The following is a 25,818-nucleotide window of genomic DNA, read 5'->3' on the forward strand; positions in this document are numbered from 1 at the left end:
TTGGACAGGCAAAAATCGTTGCCATTTCACAAAAGAAGAAATTGAAACCAAACACCAGAAAGTTGAACAATTTCTCTAGAGTTAGTTGCTCTTGAGCAAGTGTCAAGAATGTAGATCTGAGACAGGCTGTCCCTGGCTCCAGATGGCAGACAGTGAGACTCTAACGCTGTGGCCAAGGAGTAATTTCCAGGTGACTACTTGGATGTGTTTCTTATGGTACCACTGTCGTTATGCAATTATTATGCTAACCATGTCTATAACTTTCTTATTTGTGCTATGAATTACTACACTTATAATATGCCATCCTTCACTAGGAAATAATCAGCAACAATCCTCTTCTAGTCAGTAACTAATGAAACCCTGTTGTGGTGATGAAGCCATCTGCAAAAAGCCATCATTCCATGGGATTCTTTATGCATGCAGAAATGGTATACAGACTATGGTTGAATTTGAGTGCCTTCCTGGTCATTAGCTTCTCTGTGAGTCAGTCTTACGACTTCCAAAACGAGGTTGTTGGAAGTAAGAATGAATGACATATCAAAGATAAGTACATGTTTTTATCATATAGATATTCCAGGTGCTTGTTTCTGTTCCCTTCAACAATTCCAAGCATTTCACAAATGCCAAGAATGGCCTATACAGAGAATAGAATGCAACACCTTTCCCTCACTTTCTCAAAAAGAGGTCCCCCAACTCCCAAAGATAAGTGGACTCGACATCGCAAAAACAATTTGATAGGAAGAAATTGAAACTCCAAAGAATATCAGAATATACGAACACTCCAGTTAGTTCAACGAAGCCTTTGCTACACTACACACAAGGAATCAAAACACATGACTGGATGTACTCTGCAGCAAATCAGATGTTCCTCCTCACCCTGATATCCCTTCTCTCTTCCTTCTAGAAGCTTTGGGGGCCTGGGGGGAAAGTTTATGGATCGTAATAAAGTTCATGGGCCAAATCCAATGATCTAAGTTAGAGTAATCAATTCTCACTTATTATAATCAACTGCACACACAATGTTACATAATCATTATGATGCAGACATAATAATAATGAAGGCAATGCAATTTGCTTTCAGTAAACGTGAGCAGGCAATAACATTTTCTTATAATAATACAGCCAGGAAAATAGTTTATGGTGTTGAGAGAGATATTAAAATGGGCAAAAATGCACAGGGGAGGAAGGCATTAGATATACATATTTCTAAGTTATTAAAAACTGAAGAAATATAAAGGTGAGATTAATGTTACAGAACCTATCTGCATCTCTAGAAATGAAAGGTTTAGGTTATATGAAATATCTTCTGCTCTCAAGGATGTACTACCTAGCAGGAGAACCTCTGCAGAGAATTTGAATGAGTGATGGGCTGAGAAGCATCAGATGAAATTGAAGAAGGAAAATAAAATTTCCCATGAAGGAACATTCTTTAATTATGAAGAAGGTTGTCTGGGCTTACCCCACAGACACCTTGCAAATCCTTGTTCTTTATACCTGGTGAAATGAGAGCTACCTGGAAAGCCATGTTTCCTGCCTTACTCTTTCAGGTCCAGAGACAAAAAGGGACTGAGAATAGAGAAGCAGAGCACCACCAGTCATCCTGCAAACGCCAGCAACAGAGACAAGAGGCCACAGATCCAGCACTAGTGAGCGTTGTGGCTTCCAATATGGTCAGCGTTGTGCCTGCTGAACGGAGGGGGTCAGGAAAGGCAAGGGGAGAGTGAGGGAAGCTTGGTGGGGAAAAAAGGTTTCCATCACAAAGCATTAGCAATGAAGAGAAACTCAGGGCAGATGGGGAAATTCTACAGTCACCTGACTTCTGAAAGGCAAAAAGAAATGTTGTAGTCCTTAAAATCTCTGAGCAAGGAAGGAAAGGGGGGGGAAAACTACAAAAAAAAAAAAAAAAAAAAAAACTTGTTTATAATAAAGACTACATTCTGTAGCAATTTCCTAGATTCCTGGGGTTAGAAATCTAGATTGCCAATGGATAAGTGAGCCTTAAAATCACATCCCTGCTGACAAAAATTCATTTCTTATAACCGTCTCCATTTACCGGAATGCTGAATCTTTCCCATGGGGAAGGAACAAATGAAAATGTTATTTCTCTGCTCATGAACTCATACCTTTCTGTCTGCTTTTCACTGTTGGCAATTTCATTCTCCTCCAAATTTGACTAAAGCCCGTGACCTGAGGGAAATAATGTCTATATAATAATCTTCTGAAACTCTAATTCTGAGTCATGTTTTTTTGGATGTTGCCTCGCAGTTTATGAAAATTGCACTGAGCTATGAAATGTAAGTGATGTGATGTCTCTGCCTAACATAATCATTTTGCTGGTGAACATGTTGCAAATACTAATGAAAAGGAGGCTCCCACAAAAGCCATGAAAGCTGGTTAATGGCAACAATCTAGCAGCAGTGGCCCCATCTTCAGTGCTGTTCCTCATGTTCCTTTCAGAATAGAACTGCAAAGGATAAAAGGCAGGTGGCCAAAACAAAGGAAAAGGGGGAAAGGATTCACTTCTGCTGTGATCCACTGTCCCTATTTGCCTAAAATCTCTGACTTACCAACTCCTATGAGCTTGGGACAAGAGCATGTGATCTGAGTTTGGGAACAATGGTGTACTGACTTTCCAATTGTAAAGAACACCTCAATTTTGAGACAGGAGCAATTATCTGTTTCACATGGGTTTAGCCATGCAGTGTCACTGGTGCATTATCTCTCTATGGCTGCAGGTAACCTGGTGGTGGACCCTAAAAGGTTGAAATTTCCATCTATCATTTGGCAAATTTAACACAACCAAATGGGATTAAGGACCATTATTTTAATTTTTCCCTGGCCATTTCAATCTATTTGATGTGCAAATAAGGGAATTAAATAAAGAAGAGTTATAAAGACATCTTGCCCTTAAGAAGTCTGATCTCAAATAAAGAGACCTTTTAACATTAAGTGTCTGTGATCTATGGTACTTGTGCACTTACCATCACTACCAAAAAAAAGAAATGGAAATAACATAAAATATTAAAATGAACATTGTTATCACACTGCCTTTTGAGAGACAGTGGATGAAAGTTTAAAGATTTTAAATAGAAAGCTTTATAATTTGAAATTCTCTCTCTTCTGATTCCCAGCAAAATGAGGGGTTTTATAGTTTCCAATTTTCAGCAAATATTACTGCAATTGTGTATTTGGATCCTGAGGCTATTTAGGGAATGATGCAATGCTAGAAAATTAATCAGCAAATAAAGTTATAAAAGTAACCCACACATATGTGGCATCACGACCCATGACCTGCCAATCCCCATTTAACTGTTAATACTAAGAGAAAATAATAAGCAAGTATTACGATCAAATACAAAATCATACCCCTTAATATTTATTGTGAAGATTATTTTATATATTGGAATCATAGATATTTAAATGAAACCTAGGCATGGTAAATTACTTCTGAATTTCACTAATCATATTCCACGCAAACCTCTGCATTCTATAACCATATGGTACTTGTAATTTTTTTGACACTCATTTTTAAAAATTAAAATCAAAGCCTTAAACTCATGACTGTGAAGTCTTCCCAAGGCTAAGGGAAGGAACAGGACTTTGGGTGATAGTGTAAGTGGTAGTATAATTGTTTTCAAGAAGGATTAACAACCCTTTGCATAAGCTCTGTAGCCATTCTCCAAAAGGAAATTTGAAGCACTCAATCCAGAAATGATCTTTTTTCCTTAAATAAAACAACTCTTACATGACGAAAATTTACAAATAGGCTGGCCATGTTTGCTGCATGAAATAAATAATCAAAATAAACCCAAAGCCCTGGGCCCCAGTTTTCAATCCATCTCATGTCACTAATCTAAATCTGCCAAGGACATCTAAACACATTTGTAAAATGGGACTCTTTTACTGGGATTGTAGGCATACCACTCTATTGAAATCTCCATTGGGTTAGTAGGGCTATAAATCACAAATTCAATTATTTTTACTTACCCTGTAATTTAAAGAGTTCTTCATATTTCTCCTGAGATGTAAAACTATTCTAAGGTCAATTGTGAACATGTAAACAAGAATTATATTCTTTTCTATTAAAGAACATCTTTGATTTTAGGTAACCAGACAATAAGAGAGTAATGACAGTCTAATATTTACGGCAAAAACATTATGACCTCAACATTGCTGGTACAAAATATGTAATTCCAGAAACAGAATTTAAAAAGTTCACTCACTCACCAGCCCACAAAGTCCTTTTTATTCTTCATTATTAAAGAGTCATATCTGTCACATTAAACCTAATATAAATTTCTAAATACTCCTAAGACTTTTCCAGACCCTGATTTAGACACATACTGAGAAGTCATTATCTTACTGCTATTCTATTATACACTGTTATTCCAAAACGTAATTATGCTTCTTTAAAAGCACAGAAGAACTTTCCACCTTTTGTTTTCACTGGTTAATAGTAGGCTGTGCCTCTTAATGACATTATCTATGTCCTAATGCTTTCTATCCAGGGAGTTAAAACTATAGGAAGTACTTATAAACACCATGAAGAAGGCCCCCTTGCTCAGAGAGGATGCAGTAAATGCTTGTCGACACACTGACAGGTCATACATCTAAGCGCCAATTCACACTTCAAAATCATCAACTTCGATCCCAAAATATCTAATAGTACATTTGAGTCATAAAGCTAAAAGGAGACTCACATGATTCTGTGACAATCTTACTAATATTTCTGAAGGCTCCACGTGTATTTTTTAAGCCTAGTCACCTGTCAAGTTTTATGTATTTAATTTTATCCTAAGAAATTACATTCCCCAAACAAGTCATGTGACTATGTCCTTAAGCCAAAAGTACTTAAAAGATACTGTGTCCTATACTAAGTTAATGTGATCATCATTAACTGCGTATCTGTATGTAGTACACACAACATCTCTGTATATTTTTAAATGTCTAGAAATAAGAGCAGTTTAAAAAGTAAAATCAAGTTATTTTTATTTCTTCTTTGATCCACAAGCTATTTAGTAGTATATCATTTAATTTCCAAATATTTAGAGATATTCTAGGTATCCATTCTATCAATTGACTTCTCGTTTAAACCTGCTTTGTTTAGTGAATATAATTTGCATAATTTAAATGCTTTTGGATTTACTGAAATTTATTTTATACCTCAAAATATGAACTGTATTAATAAATAAGTACACTTAAAAATAACTTTTATTAACTGAGGGGAGCATTCTATAAATGTCGACTGAGTCAAGGTGACTGACTATTGCTAAGGTGTTTTGCGTCTCTCCTGAATTCTGTTAACTTATTCTACCAGTTACTGAGGAAAGAGTGTTGCAATCTCCAACTATAATGGTATATTTGTATAATTCTCCTTGTGGTTCCATTAGTTTCTGCTTTATATATTCCGAGACTCTATAACGAGTTACATATGCCTTTAGCTTTCTTGACAAGTTCCAATTTTCATGATGAATTAACCTCTTCATCATGATATAGTGTGCGATGCCACACCTCATCCTATTTCTTCTGAAGCCTACTTTGTCTGATATTAATAGAAGCCACTACAGCTTTCTTCTGTTTGAGCTTTGCATGATACACTGTTTTCCACCTAAAGGTTTTAACATACCTATGTCTTCACATTTAAAAGGGTTTCTTGTGAACCATATAAAATGGGGTTTTTCTCTATATACAAGTTTTTAATTAACCATTTATATTTAAGGTAATTATTGCTAAGGATCGGTACATATCTATCATTATACTACTTAAAAAATTGCCCCATCTGGTTTTTTTTTTTATTCTCTTTTACTCTCTTTTTTTCCTTTTTTTGGTTTAGTTGAACATGGTTTATGATTCCATTTGATCTTTTTTTACTGGCTTCTTAATTATAGTTCTCTTGCTTTATCTTTTGCTCCAGTGGCAGCTATAGAGTTCATAATAAACATCTTTACTCATTGTGTACTTTGAAATTTGAGTGTATTACATCACATATAGTGTAGGACCTTCCCAACAGCATACTTCCGCCCTCCTGTCCCTTATGTATCACTGCCAAAAGTTTACTTCAACATATGTTAGAAACTTCACAATGCATAGCTTTTAGTCTCGCTTTAGACCAGGATCAGATAGCAAATAATTTAGGCTTTGCAAACCAAATGTAGTCTCTGTTGCATATTCTTTGATTATTTTGTTTTAAATTTGTTTTACAATTGTTAAAAAGGTAAAAATAAAAATACTCTTAGCATGCAGGCTGCACAAAAGCAAGCCAAAAGTAGCATTTAGCTCATGGGCTGCTTTTCTGTCAACTCTTGCTTTAATCTCTTTTCAAAAGATTAACAGAAGACAATACCTTTTATATTTACCTACACTTTTACATTTTTAGTGTTCTTCATTCCATTTTATAAAACCAAATATTCCATTGAGCAGCATGTTACTGCCTGAAGAGCTTCTGTTAACATTTCTTATAGTGCTGGTCGGCTAACAGAGAATTCTCATGGCGCTTGTTCATCTGACAGAGTCTCAATTTCGCCTTCCTTTGCAAAACATATTTATCCTGGATATAGAAATCTAGATTGAGGGAATTTGTTATTTCAGTTCTTCAAAGATGTCAATCCATTGTCTTGTGGCTTTCATAGTTTCCGACTGAAAGTCTGCCATTCTTTAATCCATGCATCCAATTGTGTAATATTTCTTCTTTTCTCCACTGCCTTCAGGATTTCCTTTTACCTTTGGTTTTCAGCAGTTTGACAACAATGTATGTAGGTGTTCTTTCTTCCTATTTATCCTGACTGGATCTATGGTTTGCTATCTTTCATTTTGGAAAACTCTCAGCCATTATAATCTTCTATAAATATTTCTTCTGCCTTATTTTCTCTCTCTTCACATTATGTTAGATTGTCTGATATTTTCTACATAATACACTGTTTTGCATTTCTACTCTTTTTGCTTTGTTTCAGTTTGGAAGGCTTCTACTATGGTCTATGTTAAGGTTACTGATTCTGTTTCTACTATGTCCAGTCTGTTAATAAATGCACAGAAAAAAATTTTCATGTGCTATTGTTTCTCATTTTTAGTTCCCATTTGACTCTTATTTATAGATTCCATGTCTCTGCTAAAATTTCCCACTAATTTATGTATACTGTCCACCTTATCCATTAGACCTTTTAATATAGTAATCATAGTTATTTCAAAATCTACCTGAAATTTGTACATCAAAACCATCTCTTGATTTGGCTGACTGCTAAACCTCTTGACAATAGGTGTTTATTTTTTCCTTGTTCATGTCTGTGTATCATAAATTTTCTTGAATTCCAGACATTTGTGTAAAAGAAACAGAAGTAAATAATACTTTTGCCTGGAAATGAGTAAATTCTTTCAGGCTGTTAGTATCAAGGGACTGAGTAAATTTAGTCAGTAACTGAATTGGGCTTGAGTCTTGATGTTGACAACTGATTTTGGTATACCCTAGGATGCAAATTCCTCCTTTGATAGACTACTGTGACCTAGGACTTTGTGGGAGTCCAAAAGTTCGAAAGCAGAAGCCAACTGAGAGTCTAAGCATGATAAAAATATCAGAAAAACACTAAAAAAAAAAAAAAAGTCAAGGAACATCCTACAAAATATCTGACAGACATTTCTCAAAAAACTTTCAAGGTCATTAAAAAAAAAAGTCTAGGAAACTGTCTCAGTCTAGAAAAGCATAAGGAGACCTAATGACCAAACCTATAATGTATGGTCTTGGCTGTAGAAAGCCGTAACAGAAAAAGGGCATTAGGTAAAACCCCAGAAAATCTGAATAAAGTGTAAACTTGAGTTAGTGTAGTAATACTGGTACATTAGTTGTTAAAAATGTAGCAAAATCAGGTATGATGTTTAAAATAGTTGCTGTGTGTATGGGTACTCTGTACTATCTGCATAATTTTTTTAAGTCTAAAGTTATTTGTTTGAAAGTTTATTTTTTTAAAAAAGCATCAAATGGGTGGCTGGGTGGCTCAGTGGGTTAAGTATCTGCCTCTTGGTTTCAGCTCATGTCATCATCTCAGGGTCCTGAGACTGAGCCTCATGTTGGGCTCCATGCTCAGAGGGAAGTCAGCTTGAGATTCTCTCTCTCCCTCTGACCCCTCTTTCTTTCTTTCTCTCAAATAAATAAATAATTTTTAAAAAAAGCCATCAAAGGGTTTTTTTCTCAGTGTTCATGATCTATCATAAACTGACAAGAGGCCCTTTATACAACCATTATGAGGTATGTGTGGGCAAATCTCTCTCCATGCTTCTGCCACTCCTCCAGCAGTAGACTACTATTGCTTATTTCCTGGTGCAAGGCTTGTGATGGGAGAGTGTCTGAGGAGTGGGCATGACAGAATATAATTTAATTCTCAAATTTCTGCTCCACTATCAATTGTGAGAAAGAGCTAACAATTTCTCTCTCCCTTTGGACCTAACACTCATCTGTGGTATGTATGTACCTATCACCAGTTTGGAACATACTACTTCCTTACATGCTAGATTTACTCTTATTAATCTCTGAGTTCTCACACTGGGTATTTAAACATATAAACTATGCTGACCCATTCCAGCTTCAGTTAACTTATCTACACCAGGCCACAAGGTGACTGCCCACCACTCCTCAGTACAGATCCTCTCACTAACCTGATCTTTACTAGACAGCCCTGTATGTCACACCAAAGGCAGTCACTTATAAACAAAGGCAAGCCTGTACCCTGGCCCCATCCCTACCTAGTGTAACACTATGGAAATTTGAATCCAAGTAAACAAAGCAGTTATATATGTTGCTTAATTCAATGTTATGACATTATTTCCTAGATTCCCCATCAATTCATCTTTCTACCAATACAAATGCATAGACAGCTACTGGGAAAGAGGCTCAGCAAATGTTAACGCCATTTGTTTCTGCAAAAAGGTTAAGATTTAGGATGATGTGCTGTATTTCGTATACCTTTTCCTACTATGTAAATAATTTATAATAATGGCCTATCATTTCTTGGGCACCTACCTGGGTGGCTCAGTTGGTTGAGCATCTGCCTTCGGCTCAGGTCATGATCCAGGGTCCTGGGATGGAGTCCCACATCAGGCTCCCTGCTCAGCGCAGAGCCTGCTTCTCCATCTTCCTCTGCCCCTCCCCCCATCCCTATGCACTCTCGCTCTCCCTCTCAAATAACATTATTAAACATCAAAAAATGGCCTATCATTTTTACAAAAGTAATATTCTTTCCTTTAATAATACAATCCAAGGACAGTAATCAGAGTGGGAGTCACTTATCTTTGATTTATGGTAGTAATTTTAGAAAGTTTGAGAAAATCCAAGGGTTAACACAGCAGAAGATTCTCAAAGAAACTCTCAAAAAAACTGACAGCACAGGAACCAAGAAATATAAACAACACAGAATTTTTAACTTCATAATCAGGAGCACAAACTAAAGGTTATCCTTTAATTTGTCAATCTTCTCTAGAAAAGACTATGAACTTTTACACTACAGATTTATCTTCATTGAAAATTGTCCTAAATTTTGTATTTCCCTCTGATCTTGGAATAACTGAAGTTGATCTCATCGGAGGTTGCCATTCTTCCATTCAAAACCCAAGAAAAGAATAATCATTCTCCTAGGAATCTCATGATGGGGCAATGTCAGTAACTATTTGGAAGGTACTATATTTAGGGACTCTCCCTTCGATGATAACTCAAGCAGTGTTGCTCTTTGACAGGCAATACTGCCCCTGTAATTCCTTTAGGAAAATTTTATAAAAAATTACACCATGAGGCCACTGGATGTCACTACAGGTTTATGGAGTGTTACCCAGTGGGGTTTAAACTGGGCTATAAATAAAGGAACTCTTAAAGTACTCTAAAGGGGCTGGAAAGTAAGTTGTCAGGCTCTGAAAATTTATAGGTGTAACACTAATGCATCAGTGATATGCAAGATGCCAATGATTAAGATCTCCTATCAGAAAATGCTTGATCTAAAAGCTTGAAGAAAAGGTGAGGAACCAATCGTCTAAGGCTAACAGACCGAGTATAAGAATAAAAGGCATAAACCTAATTCTGACAATCAAAGAAAATGAGAAATATTCTGAATGCAATCAGGAATTTAAAAGACAGAAACAGTGATCTGTTCTCCAGAAAGTGAGATTTTATGGCAATGATAAAAACAAAACAACAAAAGTGTGCGCACACGCTCACAGACACACATTTCAAAGATGAGCCAGGATCCCCCTAGGAAACTGATATGAGAGAACATGCCATATAGATGAGTATTGCATACTTAACATATAGTAAAGATTATATCACCTACTATATCATAAGCCTTAGAATTTTCCATGGAAAAAAATGAGCAAGAAAATTTGGGGAAAATATTCATTAAACAGGCACAGCAAATTAAATAAGAAATGCCAGATGTCCCCTTCCACAGAAGTCAGATGCTTAGTATTACTCCTGTTTTCTTTATAGTATCTCTGCATCCCCAAACAAGTTATTATTAAAGACTCAAAAACAGAACTTTGCCTTCGGGGAGGGGGGCGGAGATTTAAATCAAAATAAATGCCTAATTCCCATGGAAACAGAACTCCATGGGATCAGTTTCAGCATCATTATATCAGGACCGCACAAGTTCTGTTTCCATATTGATTAAGTCCAGCAGAGTTGAAATTTGCATGCAATTTACAATCATTCCCTTCCACAAATGTCTTTATTTAGTAGTATTTTTGAGCTTGGCATGACAAGATTATTGCAAATCACAGCCATCAAAGGGGAATCTGCTAAAAAAAAAAAATCACAATTTCATTGGAAATACTGCAAAAGATAATGATTGGTTTAGGAGGAATAAACAGTTTTATGTAGTTGGTACATTATTCCTCAATTCACCAGTGTCAGACATCGATGAAGGCCCTTTCATTAATGTCTTCATGTTAATGCACAGAAGCGCAGTTCCTAACACTGACAGCCATGAGTAAAAAAGTCAACTATAACGTGATGTATTTGGGTGATAAATGTTAAAACGCTTACAACCGTGTGAAAAGGGAAAAAAATGGTTTGTAGGACCACCCTTTCTGAGGGTCGAATTTAGTCACCTTCGGCTGCTAACAAACCATCAAAGACATAATCTATGAGGCAAATTACAGGCAATTCAGAAATTGTTTAATGAGTTAGGAGTTATCCTTCTAAATGAGCCTTGAAGAAGGTAAACAGAGTTTAAGTCCTCAAGTCAAGAGTTCACAGACACAAAATGAAGGTGAGCAGAGAGTTTTCTGTGGGAGGAAAATCTAGCATCACTGGGTCAAAGCAGGAGGCTCATAAGAGCCCAGGCCAGCTTTCTCTATACGGCAGGCTTCCTTCCTCGGGTGATCTCAACAGCAAAGCCATGCTTTTTCAACTAGTCTATATATATCTGGCCATCAACCACTTCATTAATCTAATATATCCTACTAAATTAATAAACCATCTTATATGAAGGTAAAAGTACACAGTATTTGAGCAAGTATCACTTAACACATGATAGGCATTGCTAAAAAGTCACATGCAAAAATTAACATATTTTTGATTAATAAACATAGAAAAGACCAATCTAATGATCCTTTAATTAGATGGAAGCTCTGAGAGCATGAGTAAGCCACAGTGGATGCCCTACATACCCATTCAAGACTGCAAAATGGCAGAGGAGGTGAAACTGAGGAAGAAACCACGCTGATTACATCATTATATATCCCTCACCCTGATGAAAGAATATTAGTATAATTCATGTTATGTCTGAATTATACTAAAATTGTATGGTCTTCATTGGACAGACACTCATGTTAGTGAAGGTAAGTGAAAACCACAAAATAGATCAGAGATACATGGTTATAAATGTTCGCTGTATGATAATTCATAAACTTTCCAATAAGTAAATAATATTGTGTAATTTTTAAGTTATCTGGTTCTTCCTTGAAAATCTGCACATCCCCAGCACTGCATGGCACTGCACTGAGAGCCATATTTGCTATAATATAAATACATATAATATATATAATATAAATATGCTATTTATAACATTATCATCCATAACCCTAACTAATCAGAATTCTACCACACCACACAATTCCCCTGGGTATTATTTCCATAAAATATTTTTTAAAAAGATTCATATTTTTTTAAAAATTGACCAAAAAAATTCCATGTTCCATTTCGGCTGTAGAATCCTGAACTTTCTTTTGAAATTCAGCTACTCTTCTATGCCATTTTGTTTTGATTGACACACAAATTCAGAGAAGTTTAACCACATAGATTTCACACTGTGTTTCACACTGGGGTCCTGCCAACATTTTGTGACACCCACAAATAGTGATCTAACAAGTTGCATGAGCTAGCAGGGAGGATAATAACTGCTTTAGACATGTGTGAGGAATTCAGGAGGATAGAAATCATGGCATCTTCTGAAGATGCCGTATCATCATCACCTGACACCATATGGCCTTGAAAGAACCTCACAGAGACAGATCTCCCGAGATGTACTCTACTAGGGCTTTGGAATCATCACCATGCTGAGAGAAGATGACTAAAGTAAAACGCAGGTTGATGCTACAGGAAAAGTGATCAAAGGAAAGCAGGGCAATAAATTAAAAAGGAAGCTGTTTATCTAGAGTTTTCTAAAATTATGCTTTGGCCCAAAGACATACGTAATATGCCCTCACTAATCATAATGAGGGGAATGTATTATAGAGAGATCATTATTACATATTTATTGCCTTTTATCTAGTCAGCTCTATACTCCTTTAGGTAAATCACACAGAAACAAGAATCTCACCAGCTTAACACATGTCCTAAATGATCACCTTTTTCTTTTTTTTTTCCTGGAAAGGGAAATTCCATTCATGGACTGTATGGAACAGCAAACTTTATTTTTGGTGTATGCTATTCTGCTGAGCTCCAGCGCACACTTCTATAGGATCTCTTTCCTCAGACATCCCACAAGCCTCTTAAACATCAACATGCCCAAAATCTAACTCAGTAAGCTAAAGGACTTAAGTGCATGCTCTTAATCAATGCACTACACGGCCTCTCTGGGTGAGTCGTACCAGCATTCACTTGGTGGAAGAAAGCAGATACTCAGCAGGAATCCGTGAGGCTTACCTGCTCACTGCCATATTTACCCATTGACTTAGTCCTGTCAATTCCACATCCTAAATGTCTCCAGAACTGTTCTCCTTCCCTCCCAATTATAGTGTCATCATAATCATTTCTCCTGCAACTCACCCTTACAAAGTCATCTTCCACAACACTGCCTGAGTGACCTGTCTCTCACACTCATCTAAATACATCGTCCTACTGCTTAAAATCTTTCAGGACCCTAGGGCGCCTGGGTGATTCAGTCAGTGAAGCTTCTGACTCTTGATTTCAGCTCAGGTCATGATTGATCTCAGGGTCCTAAGATCAATCGTGGCATGGGGCTCTGCACTCAGCAGGGAGTCTGCGTGAGATCCTCTCTCTCCCTCTTCCTCTGCCTCCTGACCATTTGCACGCACTCCCCTACCCCTCAAATAAATAAAGGTATAAAAAAAACTTTTCATGGCCTCTCCTTAGAACATGCAAACTCTTCAGTGAGACTTACCAACACTATTTGTGGCCTGGATCCTTCCTAGCCTTATTCTTGTAATTTCCAAATACCCACAGGTCCCTGAAAGCTTCAGGCCCCCAGTCTTCAGGCTTTTCCATGTGCTGCTCCATATGCTGCAACCCCCCTGCCCTTTAGTCATCTGGCTAAATTCCACGTCCATCCCAAGAACCAGTGCAGGCGTCACCCCAGAAAGGTGACCAGTTTGTGTAGCTATATTCCTGAGGGAATATCACCCTCACATTATACTTGTTTGCTTCAGGGTCCTCCCTCCTATCACAAGGCTGTGAACTCATTAGGCAGTTGTTCTCAAACGAAGGGTCCTGTCAGGTGTAATTTTCAAAGTCCCCCTTGGCATTCCAGTTTAGGAATGTTGCACTGAAGAACAGAGACTGTATCTTTCATTCCCCTATGCTCAGACCTTTCTAAGTACTTGGCGCATTAGAGGCTCTAGAGAAGGGTGAAATAAATGACTAAACAAAACAATGAGAAAAAGGAAGTGCATGCAAAGAAATATCCCAGAGGGTCAGCAAGACAAAAGTGACGAACCCTGAAAATAAGGAATGATTTAAAAGATATGAATTTATTGTCATCATGTTGCCTGTGAAGACCTTGTTTTTATAGATTTTCCCTGACAGAGAAAAGAGAATACTAAGAAATGACAAGCACTTAGAAAATTGTGTAATAATGCAGTCAGATTAAATAAAACTGTTAATTTAATTTACTGTAATCACTTTTTTTCCCCCAAAGTTGCATGGAGGACCTTTTATGAGGCTGAGGTGCAGAGCTGACAAATTTTTCTCCAAGTGCACAAACGACTGAACAAAATAAAACAGACACAGACGGAAGCAGGGAGATCTTCTAACGATACAAAAAAAATCGCAAGGATCTTCAACTATACCACCAGAGCAGATTATGGAGTTGTCAGTCCCAGAGCTCCACAACAGATATGCTTGATAAGAATTGTTCTTAGCCCGCCTAAAGGCCAAAGGCTTAACTCACAAATCTCTCGGGCAGCCCCTAAGCCCAATAATTCCATGAAGAGGCAGAAAGAGGGGATTTGGGACCATCTGAAATCCTACTTCACAATTCTGTCTTCACATGAGAGCCCAGAGAAAAGCCCTCTCTTCTAGGCAGCCCACGGCCACCCCCACTGTGACTCACTTTCCAATTCTCCACAACAGGGCACTCTGGGAAAGCAATTGCTTTGGCTGAAATTTGATAGGCACAGGTGGCACCAACAGCTGTAAGTAATTTAGCTCATACTGGCACTGCTACATCTCTTGGACTTCACACACTCTGTGTCAACAGAGAGGAGTGTGAGGGAAGGGGAGCCAGGAAGAAAAGACAGTATGAGAGTCAAAAGTGATGTGGCAAAGAGGAGAAGCCATTCTCAAGGAGCAGGCTCATCGAGGATTTCACTTGTACTCATTCTTCTGCAAAAAGGGCTAGATGAATTTGTGGATAACGATAATCAGGTCAGATATTAGGTCAGCACTCTCTATGTGTCAACAACCAGCAGGATGTTTCAGATGTCCCCACCAAGCCAGAAGCTGGGATCACTCCCTGCCTGGCAGATGGAGACATTCTGGGTTGAGGTTGCATTCCAGGTACAAATGATTCTTCTCTAAGTGAACCCACACTGGCTCCTTTCTTACCTCCAGAAAAGGTCTGGTGACCAGTCCCTTTCTTCCTTAGCTCCTGAATACTAGGTCACCCTAGTAAAGTGTAATCCCAGGCTTCAGTTTGGAGAATTCAAGTCTGAAGGAAAGGGTAGGAATTTGCCATCTGGGGACTGATGCTTTAACAAACTATGAATTTATCATCTATTTTCCTGGTGGCCCCTTCCTGGCCTTTGATTCATAATGAAGATGGGAACAGACAGGGAAGGATACCAGAAGATGGGACTAGGAACCTAGGGGAAGGCCGCCATCAATGGAAGCTTCATCTCAAGAATCCTAGCTTTCTCCCTCTAAAGAACAGAAATCCCCTCAGCCACCCCCTCACCCAAAAAAAGGGGGGCAAGGGCTTTACCAAGATTGCCTGTTTCTAAATGTATTTTTAACCCATAAACAGAGTAAGGGATAGCTGGATTCAAGGTCTCATGCAAAGACATTCTCTTTATACCTCTTTTCTTATTACCTCCTTGCCCCAACTTCCTAGGAGACTTCTAGTGTTTCTTAAAATTATAAATTCAACTGTGGGATTCTGACATGCTTTATTCACAAATCAGTCTCCCTAGTGTTAAGCCCACAGTTTTGTGCACTTTCCTCCCAAAGGCCGAAGAGGCCTTAGATGGGACCACTATAAATGAGAGACGCCCCATCATAGTGGCCACCAAGTAAGGCCACCAGCCAGCAATATTCCTGAGCAAACATGATTCCCAGGCTCATTTCAGTAATGAGACTCCCACTTGGGAAGAACAAAACCAGGCCAGCAGCAAGAAGAGTGCCTGCTGGGTTGTCAGCTGCCTACTCACCAAACCCAGAAAGTGGGTCCCCAGAAGGGCTCCTAAAGCTAACCCATCCGTCAAACATATGATGCTACAATTTGATCCAAGAAAGCAATTATCAAATGTACCCATCCAATACTGAAAAGAAAGAAAAAGTGCCCAACCAACAACAGCCAGAGACACAAGCAGTGAGTTTCACTCTGAAGACAGCCCAGTTGGTCTCATGCCTTGTCTGTCGCCCTCCTTCTCCTCTTCTGCACTTTAGCCACCACGCTGTCATCAGAGAGAGATTTGCTCACAGGATGTGCCAATGGTTGGTTCTACCGCCTTTATTTGGTGAAATGTACTTGTTCAGTTTAGAACAAGGAGGCACCACAGAAAATGAGCTGAGTCCCTGAGAAGGACGTAAATGCTAAACATTGTTACCTTCAAGCAAACATACAGATCAAGTGAAAAAGAACGAAACAATGAATCTTGTTTCACTGCCTCCCACTACTTTAAGTGGTAGGTTTCAGAAGTCATTGTACTCACTACCAACTTGAAAACAATAAATTAATCTAAAGAAGTTCTCTCTTCATAGAAGTACAAATGTCTCCCTTCAAAATACACAAATCCTTTGTTTATTACATCAGGTCAACCCCTTACTGAATTCCTTCCACTCACGTTATAGGAAAAAACTGCTTTCCCCTTTCTCTTCTCCCATCTTTGCTGACATCCCAACCTTCCAAGCCCCTCAAGCCTGCAGAAATGCTTGTGTGATGGACACTTTTTTCCTCCAGGAAATGACATAGTGACATAGGTAAAAGGTGATTTGGATAGACTGCTGTGTCACAAATTGTCAGGATCTGATTTAGAGACCTTGCTTTTGTCAAGAAAGACAGTTGGATGTCTGCTTTAAAGAAGTACTGGGAATATTTTCATCAAAGGTTTGAATTGAAAAACAGTGGGAGGTAAATATCTGAGATGTTGCCGAGAAAGACTGCTCTATCTGTGCAATTACCATTAACAGAGGACAGCAGTGGTTCAATGAAGTAATTCAATCTGGTGGCCTACATTTTATCAGACAGCAATTTTGAGCTCTGACATAAAAGCCTGCCAAAAAAGGACTGGGCTCTTTTGTATGCATTCCTCTCCCCTACTTCTGTAAGAACAGGATGTATTTGCCTCATAAGGCCCAATTATGGATCTCTGGACATTTAACAAAGGGCCATAAGCTATTTCTCTGATGCAGAGAAATACGCATTTCTGCATTCTTCAGAGTACAGTTTTTCTGTTTAGTTGTCTGAGACAGAGAGGTACATGGGTGCAACAGATTGGTGTGTTTAAAACACAGGAAGACAAGGAAAAGATGGAGGCAGATCCCGAGACATTACAAACAGCAGGGAAACGGGCAGTCTTTTAAAAACAGACTTACTGAAGTGTAACTAAAATAAAATAAACTTCATGTATTTAAACTCTACCATTTGATAAATTCTGATATATGAATATAACTGAAGTTGTCATCACAATCAAGATAAAGAACATATCCATTACCTGAAAATCTTACTTGGGCCTCTTTCTAACACCTCCATCTCAACCCTTCCTCTCTCTGCGTGCCTCTCCAGACAACCACAGATCTGCCTTCTGTCACTGCAGATTTACAGGCATTTCCTAGTATTTTACATAAAGGGAAACGTGTATGTCTTCTTAAATTGTAGCTTCTTTCACTCAGCATAATTATTTTGAGATTCATCCATTTGTTGCATGTATTAATAGTTTGTTCCTTTTTATCACTGAGTGGTATTATCGTTTGTGCCTGTGTGTCTACACATGAATACATATATATAAATATATATACTCATATATATAAACACACCACAAGTGTTCATTTGCTCACTTGATAATGGACATTTGGACCATTTCCAATTTTTGCCAATTACAAATAAAACTACTGTGAACACTCATGTAAAGTCTTTATAAGGACAGGTACTTCCTTTGCTCTTAAGGAAAAACGTAAAAGCGAATGGTTAGGTCACATGGCAGATATGTGTTTAAATTTTTAAGAAATTGCTCAACGGTTTTCCCAAGTAGCTATGCCATTTTATGGGCCCACCAGTGGTGATGGAGAATTCCACTTCTTTACCCCTCACCAACACTGTTTATGGTCATTTTCATTTCAGCCATGGAACAGATGTATAGTGGGAACTGTTTTCTGTGATGACCACACATGTGGAGCTTCTTTTCATGTGCTTATTTGGCATCTGTAGATCTTCTTCAGTAAAATGTCTATTCAAATCTTTTGTCCTTTTTTTGAATTAGGTGTTGGTTTTCTTATCACTTAAGTATTGAGATTTCTTTATATATTCTGATATATATTCTGGATATGTCTTTGATCATACACTTTGCAATAATTTTCAGATACTTGCAATTCTCAAGTATTTGCCTGGGGATTACCTTTTCTTCTCTTAGTAGTAGCTTTCAAAAGATATCCTCACTGGGTATAAAATTCTAGGTCAGCATTGTTTTCTTCCAGGATTTTAAAAGATGTTGCTCCACTGTTTTCATCACTTGCATATTTTTTTTTTTTTGACAAGAAATCTGATGTATCCTTAAATCTGATCCCCTGAACTTAGGCTTTTTGTTTTTCTGGGTTTTTAAATGAGTCTCTATTACTCATTTGCAGAAATCGGATTATAATGTATTTTGTCTGATTTTCTTGTATGAGGTTTTCTTCATGTTTCTTGTATTTAGATCTGTGGGTTTATAGCTTTCATTAATTTGAAAAAATATCAGACATTTGTTCTCTACATATTTTTGTCTCTTCTCCCTTCTCTCCTTTGGGGATTCCAAGAACATGTATATTAGGTTGTATTAAATTAGCACAGAACTCACTGATGCTCTACTCATTTAATTGTATATTATCTTCATATTTCATTTTGGGTAGTCTCGGTACTTAAAGACTCCAATATTTTCTCTTTCGATATCTACCTGCTGCCAATCCCATCTAGTCTATTGTTTATCTCTTGCTGTGCAGTTGTAATTCTAGAAGTTCAATTTTGTTTTTACTTTACTTAACTTTTCTGGACATAGGGAATAAACTATGCTAACTTTTTAAATGTCGTTGTCTGACAATTCTAACATCTGTCTCAGTTCTGGGTCAGTTTTGATTGATTGACTGATATTCTCATTATAAGTCAAATTATCTTGATTCCATGCATACCTTATAATTTTTAATTGTATGCCACACTATTGTTCTAGGAGTCAGTTACGTTCTTGATTGTATGCCACGCAATTGTTTTACAATTCAGTTAAGTTCCTTGAAAACATTTTGATCCTTTCAAATCATTCACAATGTGTTAGGAGAGACTACAGCAGCGCTCAGTCTAGGATTACCTATTCATCAATACTGAAAAAAAGACCCTACTATGTACTTCACTCAATGCTTAATGAATCTTGGAGTTTTCCAATGTCACTGGTGGGAAAAGACACTGTTCCTGGCTATGAGGAAGTGCCAGCCACTATTCTCTTTAATCCTTCTGGATGGTTCATCTCCTAAGCCTTAGGCAGTTTCCTAACATGCATGAGCTGATTAAGACTGCCAAGTAACTGAAAGCAATCCTCTGGAGATTCTGATTTTCTTTCTCTGTACAGCTCCATCCTCTCTGGTCCTGTGTCCTGTGAACTCTAGCTACCTTGTTCTTCCCAGATACTCAGTATTTTGTCCCAGTGCAGTCTGTTAGGGACCACCTGGTACCCCTAAACTCTCCCCACCTTGTATGGAGGCCCAAAATTCCCTCAAGACAGTAAGCTGCGGCAATCATAGAAATCACAGTGTTCATTTATCATCTCTCAGGGGTGATGGTCCTTCACTGTCTTATGTTCAGTGTCTTACCAACTACTGTTTTAAGCATTTGTCATTTCCTTTTTGTTTCCAATGGGATAGTAATTCAGTCCCTGTTTCTCTAGATTGGCTGAAAGCACAAATTTCTTCATAACTATTTTTCTTCAGATATCTTACCATAACCTGGCATATTATGAATTAATTTGATTGACTGTCATGAGGAGAAAGACTTTGCTTTACTTACTACTGCTATATGCATGGGAACCCAAAAAGAGACAGACACATATCTGTTGAATTATCAATGAGAATGACAATGCTAACCAGAAATGTATACTGTAACACAGAAATGATTCTGTAAGTAATGTGCCAAACCTTAAGTATGGATTTCCATCACATAAAACACCAGATAAACAACAGGAAATCTGGTTAGTCTTTTTTGTTTCTCTATTTATAGTCTGTTTTGAGCTCAAATAACTAACAAACTTGAGTGTTCTGGGAAGGAGAACAGTTCTTTGCAATTTGGACCAGTGAGGTTTTCTTTGTTTCAGTGTTTTCTCTTGGTGTATGGCTGACATTTTAGATTTGGAATTGTAAGCTCCTTTTCTATCTGTATGTTTAAGTGTCTGTGATTCAGAAAGGCCTTTGCCTTTCAGTGTATGAGTGTGTAATGTTTTCCTACCTCCAGATGGTATGAATAAGATTATAAATCTTTAAAATAAAAAAAATCTGTTCTAATATGCTGAGTACAAGACTTATATAAACTAAATATTCCTAAAATTCCCAGAAAACAAGGAAATTAAATTTACAATCCTTAAAATGTGTATATTAAAAAATAAATTCTTACATAAACAAACTCAAAAACATTTTACAAATCCAAGTTAGTTAAAATAGTTCAGGTAAAAATCTGCCAAACAAGATTAGTTTAATAAAATTTGGTTTAATAAAAACAGCTATGTTAACTGTAGTATAAGTGTACATTTTAATTCTACATGGAATGCTCTTCCTATATATATACAAGTTTATTGATCAACTAAGCTAGCATAATTTCTCTTTTAAGAATATGAAAATGTAAACTTGATCAAATTAAATCATCATTCTGATAAACTTTATTTCAATAGTAATTTTTAGTATGTCAGCTTGAACAGCGTTTCCAAAATCTTAAAGAACTTAAAATCTTGAACTAATATTAAATTGAGTTAATAATGGATATTCTTTGGATACCTAGGCCATTTCTAATTAAGAAGGAATACTAAAATATTGATTATTAATCCTAATTTAAAATATTTTTGCTTTTGATTTTTATAAGCTATACAGAGGCTTCATAGTCTAGTCAAGTTAATGATTTTGTTCATTTTTGCTACTTTATGGGGTTGTAGAAGAGATGTATATAGCTAGAGAAAGCTATATACATTCATAATCTCTGCTAAAATGCTGATATTTGATTGGCAGTTCACAATTATCCACCCCCTCAGATTTTTTCTGTGAAATATAACTTAATTACTTTATTTTTTTTTTTAAGATTTCATTTATTTACTTGAGAGAGAGGGAGCACAGCGGGGGGAAATGCAGAAGGAGAGAGAAAAGCAGACTCCCCACTGAGCAAGGAGCCAGATGTGGGCTCAATCCCAGGACCCCAAGACCATGACTTGAGCCTAAGGCAGCTGCATAACCAACTGAGCCACACAGGCATCCTAAACTTAATTACTTTAGATAAAATTATAATATAAGCAGTTAACACTAGATCTCCAGACACCTTTACACTCTTAAAACTTATTGAGGACCTCCATGGAGGACCTCCATGTGAGACATACTGATATGTTCTGTATTGGAAACTGAAACTGAAAAAAATAAATTCTTATTTACCCGCTCATTTCTAACTAGCAATAATAAACACATTACATATTAAGAAAATATTAGTAATATTATGGAATTAGTTTTATGGACCTCCTAAAACCAGTCCTGAAGTAAAGTTGTTTTTTCGAGAATATCAAAGAGCATAATGAGAACAAAACTTGAAAAATGAATTTTATTTGTACTGGTTTTTAATATCTCAGTCAGAAAAGCAAAGCAATGTGTTAAAATCTTATCAAAGTCTGCTCAGTTTTGATAAGCTTGCTTCCTTTTAATAAAGTATAATTCTAAGACTTTTTGCCATAAAAACAACCAAGTTTCCTTCTTGGTTTGATTATTCTAGTTAGGAATTTTCATCAGATTTTTCACTTTTTAAAAAGATTTATTTATTTGAGAGAGAGAGAGAGCACGCACATGGGGGGCAGGGGTAGAGGGAGAGAGAATTCCAAGCAGACTCCATACTGAGCACAGAGCCTGATGAGGGGCTCAATCCCAGGACCTTGAGATCAAGACCTGAGCCGAAACCAAGAGTCAGATGCTCAACTGACTGCACCATCAAGGTGTCCCCAGACTTTTCACCTTTGAAATTTTAACATCTGAGAGAGAGAGAGAGAGAACAGGGGAGCAGGGGAGGAGCTGAGGGAGAGAGACAAGCAGACTCTGCACTGAGTACAGAGCCAGATATGGGGCTTGATCCCAGGATCCCAAGATCATGACCTGAGCTGAAATAAAGGGCTGGATGCTTACCAACTGAGCCACCCAGGCACCCCTCACTTTTTGAAAATTTTAAGTCTGTATCATTTACACAGTTTATTGTGTGTTTTTTTGCTTTACTCTGATGTTTCCTTGAAAGCTCTACATTCACCAATGGGCGAGGCCAGAGTTCTGGACTTCAGCAAAGCAGCCCCATGTAATAGGACTGTACCAGGTAATTCAAATAACTAAGACTTCAAAGAGGCTCTTGTGCACGTGCCTCTGCTATCATTGCTAACTTTAAGACCAGGCCGGTGGGCTGAGTCAGGATTTCCAGAACTCTTCTTAGTTCAGAAGCAGACAAATTCATGAAATTAATAACCCAAGATCCAGTAGAGCAAGAATGAATTATACAGAGCTAGATGAACCGCTGAGGGTTCATTCACTGGCTGTTTTGTCAGGAATGTCATTGACACTGTTTTAATGTTCTACTTCTTTTAATGTTATAAGAAAGCTCTTTCTCTTCTGAAGTTATCAATAATTTATAATGGCTTAGTATATTCTGCTTTTATAAACTACAATTATGTTAAATAATATTTTTTTTACAATATTTCATTCTCATTGGCTCTTCTCCCTCCCCCCCGCCCCCGAGAATTGAGAAACTCAAAGTCTTCTTATTTTTCATGTAAATATAGTTACTGCATAGGTTCGATAAAATTTAGTCTTCCTGTTTACCAGGACATGCCTGGAAAAAGTCTAAGGCCTTGTCTGGAATGCCATATTTTAGAGTAATGCTCATTTAATCAGATATGATTAGACACTGTTAAGGAATTAAGGTTGACTCTATGGAGCCATTACTTAAAAATGCCCTAGACAAACTAGCTTGGTATCTGACTTACAGGGTCCAGCTGTACAAATAGAAAGGAATATCTCTTCTACCTTGGGATATTTTGGGAATTTTGAGAAATAAGAAATTCACCTAAATACAGTTGACCCCTGAACAACATCCCTAACCCCCTACAAAGTGGAAAATCCACATATATCTTTGACTCACCAAAAACATAACTATTAATAGCCTGCTGTTGACCAGAAGCCTTATCGATTACATAAACAGTTGATTAACACATATTTTGTATGTTATGTGTATTCTATAGTGTATTCTTAAAGTAAGCTAGAGAAAAGAAAATGTTATTAAGAAAATCATAAAGGAAGACAGCATACCTTTACAGTAATATACTGTATTTATTGAAAAGAAACCATATATTGGTGAACCTCCCACAGTTCAAACCTGTATTATTCAAGGGTCCCTGGATACAGGTACTGCAGGTGGTAGACAGAGTTTCTTGGGTTTGGCTTTCCAGCCTTAGGACACAAATAATAGAGACTTCTAAAAGTTCAATATGAAATGCTTGTAAAATCTTCCACGAAAAGTGAACTTGAAAAGGCTTATATAGTAAATTAACACACTTGCTATACCCATGTAAAATAATCAGGCCAATTCTAATGAAGCCAACCTTCCTTTGAGACTATTTTTGATCAAACAGGGGAAAAATTTTGCTTCATGGGAATACTAAGCACTGTCTATGGTGAATTCTTCAGTATTATGTTTTTTTTGATTTCATGAAAACCAATTTCTACCTCTGTAAGTTGTAGATATGTGATAACAATGCAAAATGATTATTGTACATAATCAAGCAAATTCTGTCTTGTCATGTAGAGGTTCAACTGAATTCCCTCAAAGTCAACTGATCTTCCATTTACACATTCATTTCAATATTCATCTATAATTGTGTCTGTTCTTTTGATTCTCTTTTGAATTGGCTATAATATCAGCCAAGCTCCATCATTAGTTAAATAAAGCCTTTAAAATATGTACATCTTGTAATGTATGAGAGTCATGATTTTACCCCTGCTTTCAAAATATCTTTAAACAAACTCATCAACTCTACAAAAACGTTAATAACTTGGATTTTTTTTTTTTTTTTTGTATCTCCCAACACTCTTGGGCCATTTCCTATGTTGAAGGTATTGCATTAGAACCTCTCTTTTGCTTCTATTCTCTGAAAGTTTTCCACTCACAGACCAAATATCAGTTACCGTATATTTAAATTCCAAAGTTTTAATGATTTGCAAACGTAGACTATATCCAAAAATGAAAAGAAAGAGGTGCTTTAAACAGTCACCTACCTACACATACGTACACACGAACATAATTTTATATTTTTAAATAAATTTTTAAATAAAACTGTGCCACTTCTCCAAAACTACACACTGTCTTTACACAGGCTCTGAAACTGTGGGTGATCTTTATGAGGCATAGGTTTTGACTAAAATATTAAAAGTGAGCTGTATACATAGAGAGTACAGAGCATTCAGTTTTCACGATTTGAAAGTGAAACCTTAGGAAGCAGAAGGCTTTATATGTGACAGCTTAAATGCTTGTAATCAAACTAATTGGCAGCACGATGACCTGAAATGAGTTTAAAGTCACTATAATATATGTTTAGCAATCAACGGAGTGATCCTTTATTATTCAGGCTCACGTTTTGCAAATTTTATGTTACAGGACCAAATGGAAGTGGGGGTTGGAAAGCAGAAAATGGGAAAGTTAAAATACATAAATAATTCCATTGCTTCAAAAGAGTAAATGAGGCAAGAATGAGCCCATTGCTGGATTATAAAAAACAATGAAATAAGCTTGATGAATGGAATCAAGAATAAAAACATTAAATGAACTCTCTGTTGCTTAAAGAGATCTTATGTACATAGAAATTTACAGGATTAAAAGCAGAGATTCCATTTTCAAACATGTAACTTAATATAGATAAAACTCACAGCAATTTTCTCAGAGGAATGGACCCATTAAAAAAAAAAAAAAAAACACCTTCTAGCAAGAACCAATACAGACTTCTTCCTGTTCTGCCAAATAAGACAGCATCCTACCCAGAAATTAATAAAAGTCTTTGCATTAAGTATGACAGATTATTCGGCAGAAAGGGGATCAAATAAAATACAGGGTCAGATTTAGATAAGTATCTAAATGAGTCTTAGATAAGCTATACCATAGCAAGAAAAGGGAAGATGCAGATAAAAACTCACTAACACAAATATGCTTGTAATTAAATCAAGTAGTAATTACAACTGGTGAGATTGCCTTCAAATTACATTATATATGTGTACAACTAAAGTCTACGAACATGTGTTGGGCTGACTCCTCCAGAATCTTCTGAGGAGCTTGTTACAAATCAGTGCTTCTGGGTTGGCAGGGGTGGAGGCTCGGAAAGTGACAGTTTTGAGTAGTAAAAACCTTCCCCGGAAACACCCCCTTTTAAAATAACACATGGGTCGGGCACCTGGGTGGCTCAGATGGTTAAGCGACTGCCTTCAGCTCAGGTCATGATCCT

At 37.0% G+C, this 25,818-nt stretch overlaps 1 protein-coding gene across 2 annotated transcripts in view; it reads right to left on the reverse strand.

The window, feature by feature from the left end:
- Positions 1–25,818, reverse strand: part of AUTS2 (activator of transcription and developmental regulator AUTS2) — a 1,114,656-nt gene that overhangs the window by 556,513 nt on the left and 532,325 nt on the right. The gene's annotated exons all lie outside the window — the stretch shown is intronic.

Source organism: Eumetopias jubatus, unplaced genomic scaffold, assembly GCF_037043125.1.
Source record: "Eumetopias jubatus isolate StellerSeaLion01/CBP00866 unplaced genomic scaffold, mEumJub1_p1.0 scaffold_12, whole genome shotgun sequence".
Classification (NCBI taxonomy): domain Eukaryota; kingdom Metazoa; phylum Chordata; class Mammalia; order Carnivora; family Otariidae; genus Eumetopias; species Eumetopias jubatus.